Source organism: Athene cunicularia (assembly GCF_003259725.1).
Source record: "Athene cunicularia isolate RWA chromosome 11 unlocalized genomic scaffold, athCun1 chr11_part1, whole genome shotgun sequence".
NCBI lineage: Eukaryota > Metazoa > Chordata > Aves > Strigiformes > Strigidae > Athene > Athene cunicularia.
In genome coordinates this window covers 3,112,196-3,124,062 of record NW_020799113.1, presented here as the reverse complement: position 1 = coordinate 3,124,062, position 11,867 = coordinate 3,112,196, and the positions used below count along the sequence as shown (strand labels likewise).

At 39.2% G+C, this 11,867-nt stretch overlaps 1 long non-coding RNA gene across 1 annotated transcript in view; it reads right to left on the bottom strand.

The window, feature by feature from the left end:
* Window positions 1-11,693, bottom strand: part of LOC113484487 — a 151,377-nt gene extending 139,684 nt beyond the window's left edge. The window contains exons 1-2 of the long non-coding RNA XR_003399239.1: window positions 11,551-11,693; window positions 9,300-9,352 (exon numbers count right to left, since the gene is read on the bottom strand). This is a non-coding gene — a long non-coding RNA (uncharacterized LOC113484487). The remainder of the gene's footprint in view (window positions 1-9,299; window positions 9,353-11,550) is intronic.
* Between the last annotated feature and the right edge of the window lie 174 nt (window positions 11,694-11,867).

Sequence of the window (11,867 nt, the reverse complement as noted above, 5' to 3'; positions counted from 1 at the left end):
GGGGGGGGGGGGGGGAGGAAGGGGGGCGGAGAATAACATTAGTAGTAAATTTGGCCCTATTTTGCACTGGTATTAGGCTCAGTTTACATAACAGTACACACCCACCACTCTCACTTGTATTCAGTTTCCACGGGGCTGAAAAGTCAGACAGAAGATGGAAAGATAGTGCAGCACCTAAGAACTCCTGATCTTAACTCTAACTATGCTTTCTTCTCTTCCTGGGACACCACGTGGAAAAATGGATTAAAGTCTGCAAGATACACTTGTTAAAATAAGTATAAAGTACCTAATTTTTGTCCCTTAACTTTTACACTTTCTCCTGATTACCCTTTAAAGCTCAGTTTTAGTATCCAAGTTCACTGAAGTGGATGACCAAGGGAATAAAGTGCAGCTGAAATCAACATGCTCTTAAGAGCTTAGATTTTGTAGCTTTGTTTAGTACTAACACATTCATTAAACTGTAGTTACCATAATAATAAATGTAGATATCACTAATTATAATACTAGATTTTAAATGCAACTTGAGTGTCTCCAGTGGCTTTTAAAGTGGTATAATACCACAGCCAATTCAAATTTAATTAAAACTATCAGTTTAATTTAGTCTGCATTTACAGCTAAAAAACCTAAAAAAACCCCAAACTTTACAGCCTTTCTATAATTTCAATTTCTCTATTCCAAATACTCATATTAGATATGGGGAAAATCTGAATATTTTTTCTGATAGGTAACTTCATTTATCTTTTTTCTCATCCATGCTTACATGTCATCTTATTCTTTGCTTAGCTTAGAGTGGAAAAATGCACACGCTTCCCTTTTCTTAAGGGATGTACATGCATTTTTCCACTCAATGTGTAAAGAATTGGACAAATAAATCCCACTGGTAATTACTGCATGTAATCTCATCTGAGGTTCAATCTGTTGCACTAAAAATCTCCCCTGTGACATCTAAAAGGGTAGACAGATATAACAGAAGATTGCTGGAGTCTGTTCTGCTGTCCTGCATCACTACAGCCAACAGCAACAGGACTAGTCTCAGAAAATTGCCTTAAGCCTCTGAGCTTAAAGCTCTGACTTTTAAAGGAGTCCATGAAAACTGACTCGTTCTTCTGCCCTTTTGAAATTCCCAACCCGCCCCCCTATTTGTGAGAAGGATTATTTTTATTTTATACAGCGGTAGTATTTAGAGGCCCCAATAGAGATCAGGGCTCTGTTGTACTAGACACCGAGCACGCACATAGCAGAAGGTCTGTGCTCTGGAAAACTGACAGAAGAGACTGGGAGGGGAAGCAGAGGCACAAGGAAGTGAAGTAGTTTGCTCAGGATCACACAACACATCATTAACAGGCCAAGACCTTCTGGTTCTCCATAAGGTTAAGGAACTAAAGATCCCAAACATGAGGTGAACTCTTAGCACAGAAAAATGATACTTTCTTTTCAACATTTATATAGCAAAATGTCTCTCAACTGCCTGTAAAAACACAATATACAGAATATTGTCAGACACAAGATACTGGTCTGATCCACTATGAAGTGGTGATACTCCATCCAGCATTCAAAATTAAGGCAGATTTCAGGATCAGGTACTGACCAAAGAAATTCTGCATGCATTAGCAAACAGTGCCCGTCTTTCGTTCATCTTCACTACATCATATCCAGTCCTCTTCAGGCATTATAAATATTAACACCAATTTTCTGTTTTCCTGGAAGAGAAACCTGCACCAGCTCTCCAAAACCAGATGTGTTCCTGTTAAGATTATAGTGCTGCCATTGATTTGAATGGGAAGATAACTGAGATAGTGCCAAAAAAGGAGACTGGGATTTCAGCCTCACAGGTATATGACTTGACTGCCCCAAACAGCTATCCTCCTTTGCTCAGTACAGCATCAGACCCCAAGGAGAGCACAAAAGTTGTTTCAGGGTAAAAGTATATGCTGGGTAACCCCAAAGAAATGCTGTTCTCTAAAATCTGATCAGGAAAAAGCCCTACAAGTGGCAGGATTTGTACTTAATAATCTGCCAAGTCCATTATTACAGCTTTTCCTAAGAGATTTTGAAGTTCCAAATGATGGAGCAGTGGAGAATCTGTACTAGGCCGGCTCCAATCTGTAGCCTCAGTTGGCTTTTTGTAAAAGACCATTCAGCCCCAGCTGGGATTTAAAAGGCTGCACAGAAAAGTCCAGGTTTGCTTCACAGCTCTTATCTTTACCAAAGAGTGATCAACTAGACATTTATAAATAGTTTACCATTTTAGTTCATAAGTATGCTTTCTAGAAAAGCTAGCGTGTGGCTAAAGTTGTTAAGATATTTATGCCTTAACGCAGTGCTCATTCTAGCACAGAACTAGGCCAGAAATAGAGCTACATTGTTGTGGCACAACTGGATGATTAAATCCAAACTAAAAGGTACTTCTGATGAAAGATAAACATTAATCAAGTGTGTCATTTATGAAGTAGCAAGCATCCTAAAAGGTTCCCTTTCTAATGCTATACTAAAGCACTTCCACCAACTGCAAGAACCACTGCATGACTAGTTCTTTGCCAGAAACTAGAACTTCCAGTAAAAAATGTTCAGGACATTCTTCAAAGTAATGATTTTTCTCAGAACCATGTAACGGTTCCACCTTCATCATGTTATCAGTAAAGGAGTCAAATGCACTGAAGACATGAGAGGTGTGGAGGTAGTTGTGTCAAAGAAAGCTTACCAGGACTAAGTGTAATCCAAGGTGAGGGGGGTAAGGTACAGAAACTTGCTTTAGATGTTGTACAAGAGGAAAAAATACTTCAACCAGGAGAGCAGAGTACATGTATGTGCACATGAAGGGATCATAACAAGCAAGTGGCTGACTGCTGGCACACAGCCAGTGCCCAGGGGGCCAAACTACAACCTCACCTGCTTGCTTACCTTCTTCAGGAATGGAATTTAGGCTCACCTTCTTATGGCTCCACATTGTGTCAGTCTTGCTTGACCAGTAAGTGCTACTTAAACATCATCCCTAATGCATCAATGTCACCACTCAGGTAAGCGACTTGCCATTGTCACAGTTCTCAGTAATATGCTGTCATGGACAATGACTGCTGCATCACTATAAGCAAAAGCAGAAACAAACCTCACAAGAAGACTCACGCTCAATGTACTGCATCAAACGTTTTAAATAATATGAGTGACACAGATTTCAGCTGGCACTGTGGGCAGCCAGCTAAGCACATCCCAGGATCAGTACCTGAGGTGGAATCCTAGCATTCTCCTGGCCAATTTCCATCTCTCACTCACCCAGAATTACAGTCAGTGAAGTCAGCACAGTTGAACCATTATAAGACTGGCAACTGAAAATAAAGTTCCCTGGATTAAGACAGAGGAGCAGATTGGAATAAACATTAGAATGGCAGCTTGCCAGCATAAAGAGTTAAAAGCTGACTTTCTAAAGAAAATTATATCCGTCTGATACAACTTAAGAACAAAACTATACTTGATTTTTTCTAATGTCTATATTTTAGAAACTACACTAGTGTTGAGTGTTGACTAATGGCTACATTCTACCTGCCTGAACTGCATACTACCTGCACAATGAGCATGCTGAAACCAAAACTTCACTTATATCCAGTGAGCTTACTCTGGCATCAGAAATAAAATTTTATTGGAATTTGGATGTGAAAGAAAGATCTTCTCAGATATCCTTTTAACGTTTGGCAACTATAACTAACATTTTTGTTAAAGGATTTTAAGTCTAAAACCAAAGCTGTTTATTACACTGACATGAGTCTCCAAGCAGAGTTTATTCAGTACAAAGCCTTGGGTTGAACAAGCTGAAAAGGCTCACATTGACTTGTCACAGAGGAGGAAGACACTTTGACAAATGCTGTCAAACAGCAGACTCATACCACAGCAGACATAATTTCTTTAATCGAGAGAATCACAGTCTGAAAACCTGTAAATACCAGCACTCTGCTCTACCGCTTACAAATTGTGGTAACAGTTCAACACTGAATTGCTACTGAACTTATTTTTCTTCTAATAGATGTTGTACATAAGGAAGTTAGCAACAGTTTAGAATTTTCATTCAAACTTAAATTTCAGTGGATGAGATGAGAAAACTTTTCTAAGAAAAACACTTACATATTTAAAGGGTCAAAGAAAAACAGCAACAAAAGGAGAGATTGGGAAAAAGCCACACACAACATAGGTTGTAATATGGGTTTAAAAGAACTGCTCAGAACATGGGAAACCTGCTGCAAATATAGAGAAGAGTTGAACCTGGATATTGCATGAAATCCAGAAAAGCTGTTAGGATAAAAGGAAGGACATCATCACCTTCTGGTGCTTCAGTATCCCATTCCACTTCTTCCCAGGAGCTCAAGGGGCTATTGGGATATACTATCCCTGCCTGTGATCTCTTCAGGCACTCTGATAATCAGCACCTCCAGGAAAGGCCAATTTCCAAAAGAGATGAGATCTTCCCAAAAGAAACAAAATAAATCCCCCTACTCAGCTGCTGTGAAAACTTACATTCAAGAAACAGGGTATTTTATTTTAAGAAAACATTAATAAGATACATAAAGGAGGGGGAAAGGAGTTGGATTAGACTGAAAAGCACTTTCAACATTTGGCACCTAGCAGTAGCTCCTGCCCTCACATCATGGATCACTGCTATTGATGATGCACCAAAGTGTCCACTTGAAAGAGAACACAGAATCCCACAAATCATGATTGATGTAATGCAAGTTCTGTTTAGAGAGCACATACCTGTGTTTATATGTTGGTTACTTGGAAACCATGTGCCAATGGCTATTTTTTAATTTACATGTACAATCTCACAGAAACATTTCCACCATGTGAAAGACAGTGTATAGTATTTCACTGTGGCTTCTGGTTCCACTCCAATGATGTCAAAGTTGTATATTTACACTCACTTGCGAGCTTGCCAGTTCCAAGAGCACTACAGAAATTCGTCACAGGATGCTGCTTTGACGCCACTTTGGCGTACCTTTAGAACTATCATTCTGTTGGCATTTTTCTAAATGTTCTAGCTGTAGAAAGATTGAACTGAATAATGCATTTTGCTGGTTAGCTGACATGGAGATAAAGAAAGTGACTAAAGCATTTAAAGGTTCACTAAGTTTCAGTGACACACACAGGAAGAATGTAACTGGTGTGGCTGCAATCCTGGGTTATAAAACAACTCAATCTAGTGCAAAGCCTTACCCCTTTCAAAAAGCTTCACAATGGCCACATAACACCTCTAAGAGCTTTATGGTTTACTACTGAATTTATTTCTGGTTTTGGATCCAGATACACAATCTTGAGATGCCTACAAAGAAGGGTTAAAAAGAATAAAAAATTAACACCGATGACAAAAGAACAAGTCTCTAGTTGCATTAATTCTATTATAATAACTACAGGAAAATCCCAGAGTTTTCACAGTGGGCAGAAAGTTTGCAGCAACTTCTGTCAGACAAGTAATGGATGTGATTCTCAAAACAAGTGTCTCTACCAAGATCTCCCTTCTCTTGGCTCTCAGGTAATCCAGTCTAGGAGTTATTGCTTACAGCATTCTCCTCCCACACGAGGGGCAGGAAAGAGTCAGTGTCAAGTATAAACATAGATGTTTTTCAAACAGATTAGTGAGCTAAAATAAATTCTATGATTGCATTTACTTTTCTTTAAAACCAGGAATTCTCCTTTTTCCAGAATAACTGCAAATGCAAATTTAAATTTAATCTGCCTCATATTTCATTAATCTACCTCACACTCACTTCTGTTAAACTGGCTTCCTCATCATTGTTCTATGAGCAACAGTCCCTGTAATTCTCACAATTAACTGTGCAAACTTTCTTTTTATTTAAAAAAGCCTTTAGAAGGAACTCCTAAAAGCAGTCTTACCCTAGTAAATGAGCTGGTATCGTTAGTGATGGAGAAATCTCCTGGTATCTAATTATGTGTGTACACTTGCTGTGGTGTTTTCAGATTTCTTTGGTTTACAAACACTGACTCATTATGATATTTTGGAACTGCTACTTCTGGACCAAACCGAGGTGAAGAAAAAATAAATGAGAATATTGCATCATCAAACTACAGGTTACATTTTTGGACAGTAGCTTAATTAGGACTGTCAAAGATCACCCAGAACACTAAAGTAATAAGAAATATAGCTCTTGTCCAAAAAATGTCAATAATATGTTTCATCCCCATTCTGTACTAGTTTCCTATCCATTGGCTTTTGATGATTATATATAAAGACACCAATGGAGCCCAGCTGTATCCATTCTTTCTCCCATGATGGCAGCTACAGCCAGGACAGTCTAACACTGTATCGCACATTTGACCACCACAGAGTAGGGAAAAAGCTGTTCTTGTTTTAGACCCCCAAGCCCAGCTTTTATTAGCACCAACAGCCTGAGTCCCAAGGTCAGCCACTGCACTGCAGACACACAAGATATTAAAACAGGCATTTTAACTTTAACTTGTGGTTAGCAGGGAACCATCTAGTTTCTTGTTATCTTTGTTGAACTTTTGAATGTGCATATGCAAACTTGGTACACAGAACAGGTCACAGAAGCTTGTGGTTTTGCCTTCAGTTCTTGCAAACCGAAATGTCTCAGCAAGATGAAAAATACACATGTAAACTTTACAGATGCGATGGTCATTCACTTATCTTCTGGAGTGAAGGACAGCTGTACTTTAAAGAGGGCAAGTAACATTAAACAGACATCTAAGACAGGAAGTAAAAATACTGAACTTCAGCTGCTGTCACTAGTCACCTCAGATCACTATTGCAACGTTTGATAGAAACTATAGCTGACCTTTGGACAGTCTGCTGCTACCCAAAATGAAATCTAGCCAGTAAATAAACTCTCTACTCTGTGAAGAATATTACAGATGCTTTAGTAGTGTCAAGTGAAGAGGACACCAGTATTTCATCTCATGATACAGAAGTACAAAAAGTACCTTAAATTATTTATTTGGAAAACGCTGACCAAATTTTGTCTAGCCTTGCAAAGAATCTAAAATGCACGGTGTCAATTTACATCAGAAAGGATGCAATTATCCAAGTGAAATGAAGTTTTAAAACGCAGTTCCCTGGCTCAGGCTGCTCCTTTATTATTGTTTGAAAACACCTTTTACAGACAGATGTCTTATAAAGATGGTCAAATTCTTTCTTATTCTTACAAAGCATATTTCAGATTTTGCTTAACTACTTCAGTACAAGAAAAGTTAGCAGAACGTAAAAAATTAATTTTGATGAAGTTCTGCATAAGCTTTCTGCAATTACCAAATAAAGTGCCTCTACAGCTTCTGCCTCACAACTGAACCAAGGTTATTATCAATTTGCTCTTGATATAAGAAACCAATTTTCATGTACTTACATCTGCTCTCAGAAGGAAGAGAAAATGGTTTGTGAAGTTCTCATTAGCATACAAAAGCAGCAACATCTGCTGGGAGTTTTAAGAGGCTTATTGCTGTCACTTAATCACCACCACAGGCTACAGTTGGCCACCTCTGCCCTTGTCAGCACTCAAGGTATGGTTTCAAGAGATGAGGGGATAATTTGACCACACAACAGTTCCTGCAAGACTTCTGTATCTATAAAATACGATCTGCTCTTACTTAGCTGAGGACGGGTAATCCACCTATGCTGATTCTCCCTTGCATAAACCTGGAAATGGTATCATAGCTGGAGTCATTAATCCTTTCGTACGATAAGTGACTTAAGTGAAGTGGCATTTTAACAAGACACAAAACCTAACGGTGAGTTCACTTCCATGTGCTGTAGCTGTAGCACCATCTAGAGGATTTGAGGTAGAAATTCCTCACACAATGGGCAAAAACCTGGGAAACTGCTCTTAAAGTTGTGGGGGAAAAAAAATCTTTACACAAAACAGTATTTTGAGCGGATTTTCATTCGAACATTTATCTACACAGTAACTTCAAAATTGTTCATACGTGCCTACATGACACAGTTTTTCTTAAATACTTTATCGGTTTGTGGTACTTGGACTCATGGAGGTAATAAAGCAAGAACAAATAAAACTTTATCAACAGCCAGATTGGGAAAGATCTTGATCTCAGCCACTCTACATCACACGCTTGCTACAAGACCTTTCTCAGGTGGAGAAAGGCAGGATCTTCCCTACAGTTTTATTTATAACTTTGCAGCTTGACTAACTTTACTCTGTTTTCCTTAATTTTCACCTTTCTAAAGGAGGTCTCTTAATAAAACCAAATTTGAATCAATCAGGGAAAGGGAAGAGGTTTGTAATTGACTATTGGAAATTGTGTATTTTATTACATTTCACACATAGAAAGAGGGGCTGACAACTGATTGCTCAGATCAGAACTATTAGAAGAGGAGAGGAGATGGACAGGTACAGACCTAAAACCCAACTGACTATTTTTTCCATCCACAGATATCCCAAACCTCACTTCGACTACTTTCAGCTTGGTACACTCCCTGCCATAACTTAACTCTGCTACTGCCACAAAATAACACTTTTGCTCCTGAAGCCTTCTGGGAATAGTAAAGTTCAATCCTTTTGCTGCTTCTACGAAACTCTGAGCCAGCTCCTCAGTCTGAGTGGCCAAGAATTAATTGAAAATATTCCCAACGTGATTGCTCCACAGAGCAAGTGGGCAATAAATCCAAACTGTAGCTCCTGTTCATTGGTTGATATGTGACTGACCCTGACCAGCAGCATGATTTATAGTGACATATCTGCATTAAAAATTCAAACTTTTGTACACCTGAACACAATTTGTATTTTCTTTCTCTCAGTATTCTCTCAAAATAATCATGCAATACCAAATAATCAGTCACTTATTTTAGATATTAGCAAGGGCTTTGTGCTAAGAATGGACTCTAAGCTTTCAGTTACCACACCACGTTATCTGCTTCTACTAAATTTCCTTGGAGACTATTTGGCTAGAAATAAAAGTATAGAGGAAAAAAATTAAAGAACCAACTGCAAGGTCATCAACAGCATCACTATTGGTCATGCATGTGCTCATTCCACTTTATAGGCCAACAAAACTGAAAACTTCTGGAGATATCCTACAGCATGGGCAAGGGAGCTATCGTAATAGCTGGTAGACCTTTACAGTTACTTGTAATCAAGATTACTGGCTGTAAAAAGCAAAGTTCTTCCTGAATTGATTTATGCTATTTCATAATGACTGGCAGCAAATCAAGACTGTTTACAGCACTTCAGTGTAGCTCAAGTCCCTCAGTGTGCTTCACTCCCTCCCTACCTCTTCATGGGTCTCCAGGTTCAAGCAGCAAGGAAGGAATTAAATTCTCATGTACTTACAAGCAAAATCCTCTTCCTAGTTTCCACGTGGAGAATTACATCTTCTGTCGTAGCTTGGGGGGGGAAGGGGGGGAGGTAAGGAAGAAAAAAAAAAAAAAAAGAGAAGTTTTAAGTATTTTCCATCTTTCCGTTGATTTTTTTCCCCTCAGTTTCCTGCAGAAATGAGTTCAAACACCAGACTACAAATGCAAGCACCTGAAATTTAAACTCTTCACTTGCTACTTTTACCAGCAAATATTTAAACTTATTCACACAGATAAATATTTTCAAGATTCCATTCCTACATTATGAGGATTTTCAGCTTCTCAAGCAGCATCACCCTGTTCCTAATACTGCATTCACTACTATATATCAAAAGAATAACTATGTTGTCTGGAATCTGAATTCTCAGTTAAATTTCAAGTAACGAAGAAAATATTTTCATTTGTTTTTATGTGTCTAAGTCTGAGACAAAGCCTATCTGACTGTCTGTAAAAGTCTGCATGTTTCAGTCTTTCATGCTGAGCATAAATAATGCTTCCAAGAATAATCCTGCATCATGCTAGCTGTCTTTTTGGCTGCGGTTCAGCATTTTTGCAAAGCTGAGCTGATATTTTTATTGGTTTTAAAAAGACACTTAGGCATCTTGCATCCATGAAGGAAAACAGTGGTCTTGAAAGAAGCCTTGAAAACTAAAAAATAGTAACAGGGCAGCAGAGTAAGTGGAAAAACTCCTTCTTTTCATTTTACTAAATCCCTGGAATTACCAGTCCAGTTACTGGGGGCAGGATCACCACTATCCCTTACAGTATGTTATCCTACAGTGTGCTGACTTTAATTGGACTGTAATAGCAAGGATCCCTCCTGTGACCAACACCAACAGTAGAACTAGGTTTATATTGTATAATCTATATCTTTTCATTTAAGAGCATCTACTGACTGTATAAAAACAAAATTGTCCAGCAGATGTTCCAGTCAGATTCAATAATTGTGCACCAGTGCTTCCAATTGTTTTAAAAAAAAAAAATAATAATCGGTAAAGATACCTCATTTCCAAAAATTTGCAACACCATGCTTCTCACTATAACAAAAACCACAGGTGTATCAATGCAAATTGCACTGCTGGCTAAACTGTCCACAGGTGAAACCAATTCACAGCTGATGCAGTGACTCACACTGACCAGTATCAGCTACAGGCACACTGTTCCTGAGTGCCTTCCCCAGCATGTCACAGGATATTGGGTTAATGCCTAAAATAGTAGCTTTTGAAATAAATATGTCTGATCATTTCTCCCTTCCCTCATAAACCAGATTTTCAATTCAGTTATCTCAATATACAGCAACTTCAACACTTCTGATTTATGCTGGCCCCTGCCAGTCTGAAACTTAATAAATGCCTAGAATAATATTGTTGCAATAGATAGGGCAATCCCACACACTGAATTTATTTTCTCTCCAACATAGGGCCATAAACTGCATTAAATTATGTGCTGATATACTGTTGCGAGTTCCAACTATAATTAGGTCCTTAAAGAGTTGCAGATTAATAATTAGCTTGTTAACTTCTTCTTAAGACCTATCTGTTTAAAAAAGTGGGATGTTGCCTTCCCCAAATACCTAACTTTGTAACCTGGCCAACTTTTAGAGCACTAACTCTTAGAGTCACTCTAAGAACCCAAGAAGCTTCACATACACCACAGAAGACTCAATAAGACTAGCCCCCTTCTCTTAAAAAGACATGTAAGAGCCCTTTGAACACATCAGTGTTATTTACTGTGTGCATAGAGAAAGATCATCTTCAAACATCTTGCACCATGAGGTTTGTTCCCCTACTATTTTGGTAAAGGAGAATAGAAACACATAGGTAACTTATTTACACTACAGCACTGTGAAAGTGGTCTATACCCATCTGAAAAGTCTAGTAAGCTACAGCAGCACAGGACATTTCTTATGAAGACCATCTATCTATCTATCTATCTATCTATCTATCTATCTATCTATCTATCTATCTATCCACAATGATCACAGTACACTTAGACCAGAAATCTTCTGAAAAACAAGCTCTGCTCACCCACACAATATGTAATGCTTCTGGAAAAACAGAGTAGACAAGGTGATGCTTGTACATAGGGAGAAGGAAAATACTTTTTTCTAACCACTGGAGCTAAACTAGTATCTTTGGGATATGGTGTCAGCCTCAGCTTTCAAATACACTAACAAAAAATCCCTCTGCTACAATTAAGGCAACTTGAGTTCATTTCACCTCACCTACCAAGCAGAGTCCATCAGCAGAGCTCAGCCACGAGCCTACCCCAAAGCAGAAACCCCGTTAGCAGCCGTAGGCTCCTTGAAAGCAGCCGTAGGCCCTACTGCCCCCACCTGGGGCCTCCCCCCACCTCCTGCGGGCTCCATTTAAACCCGGGCCCTTGCTGCCCCCCAGGCTGCGCTGCAAGTGCCCTTGCCCTCAGCCCTCTCGGGGCACCTCTCCTGGCTACCCCTCGGGTGTAGCGGGGGTCCCAGCACAGCCCTCAGACCTACACGTCGGCCACTGGCGGGCGGTGCCCGTGCCCACCGCCATCGCCTCAGGGG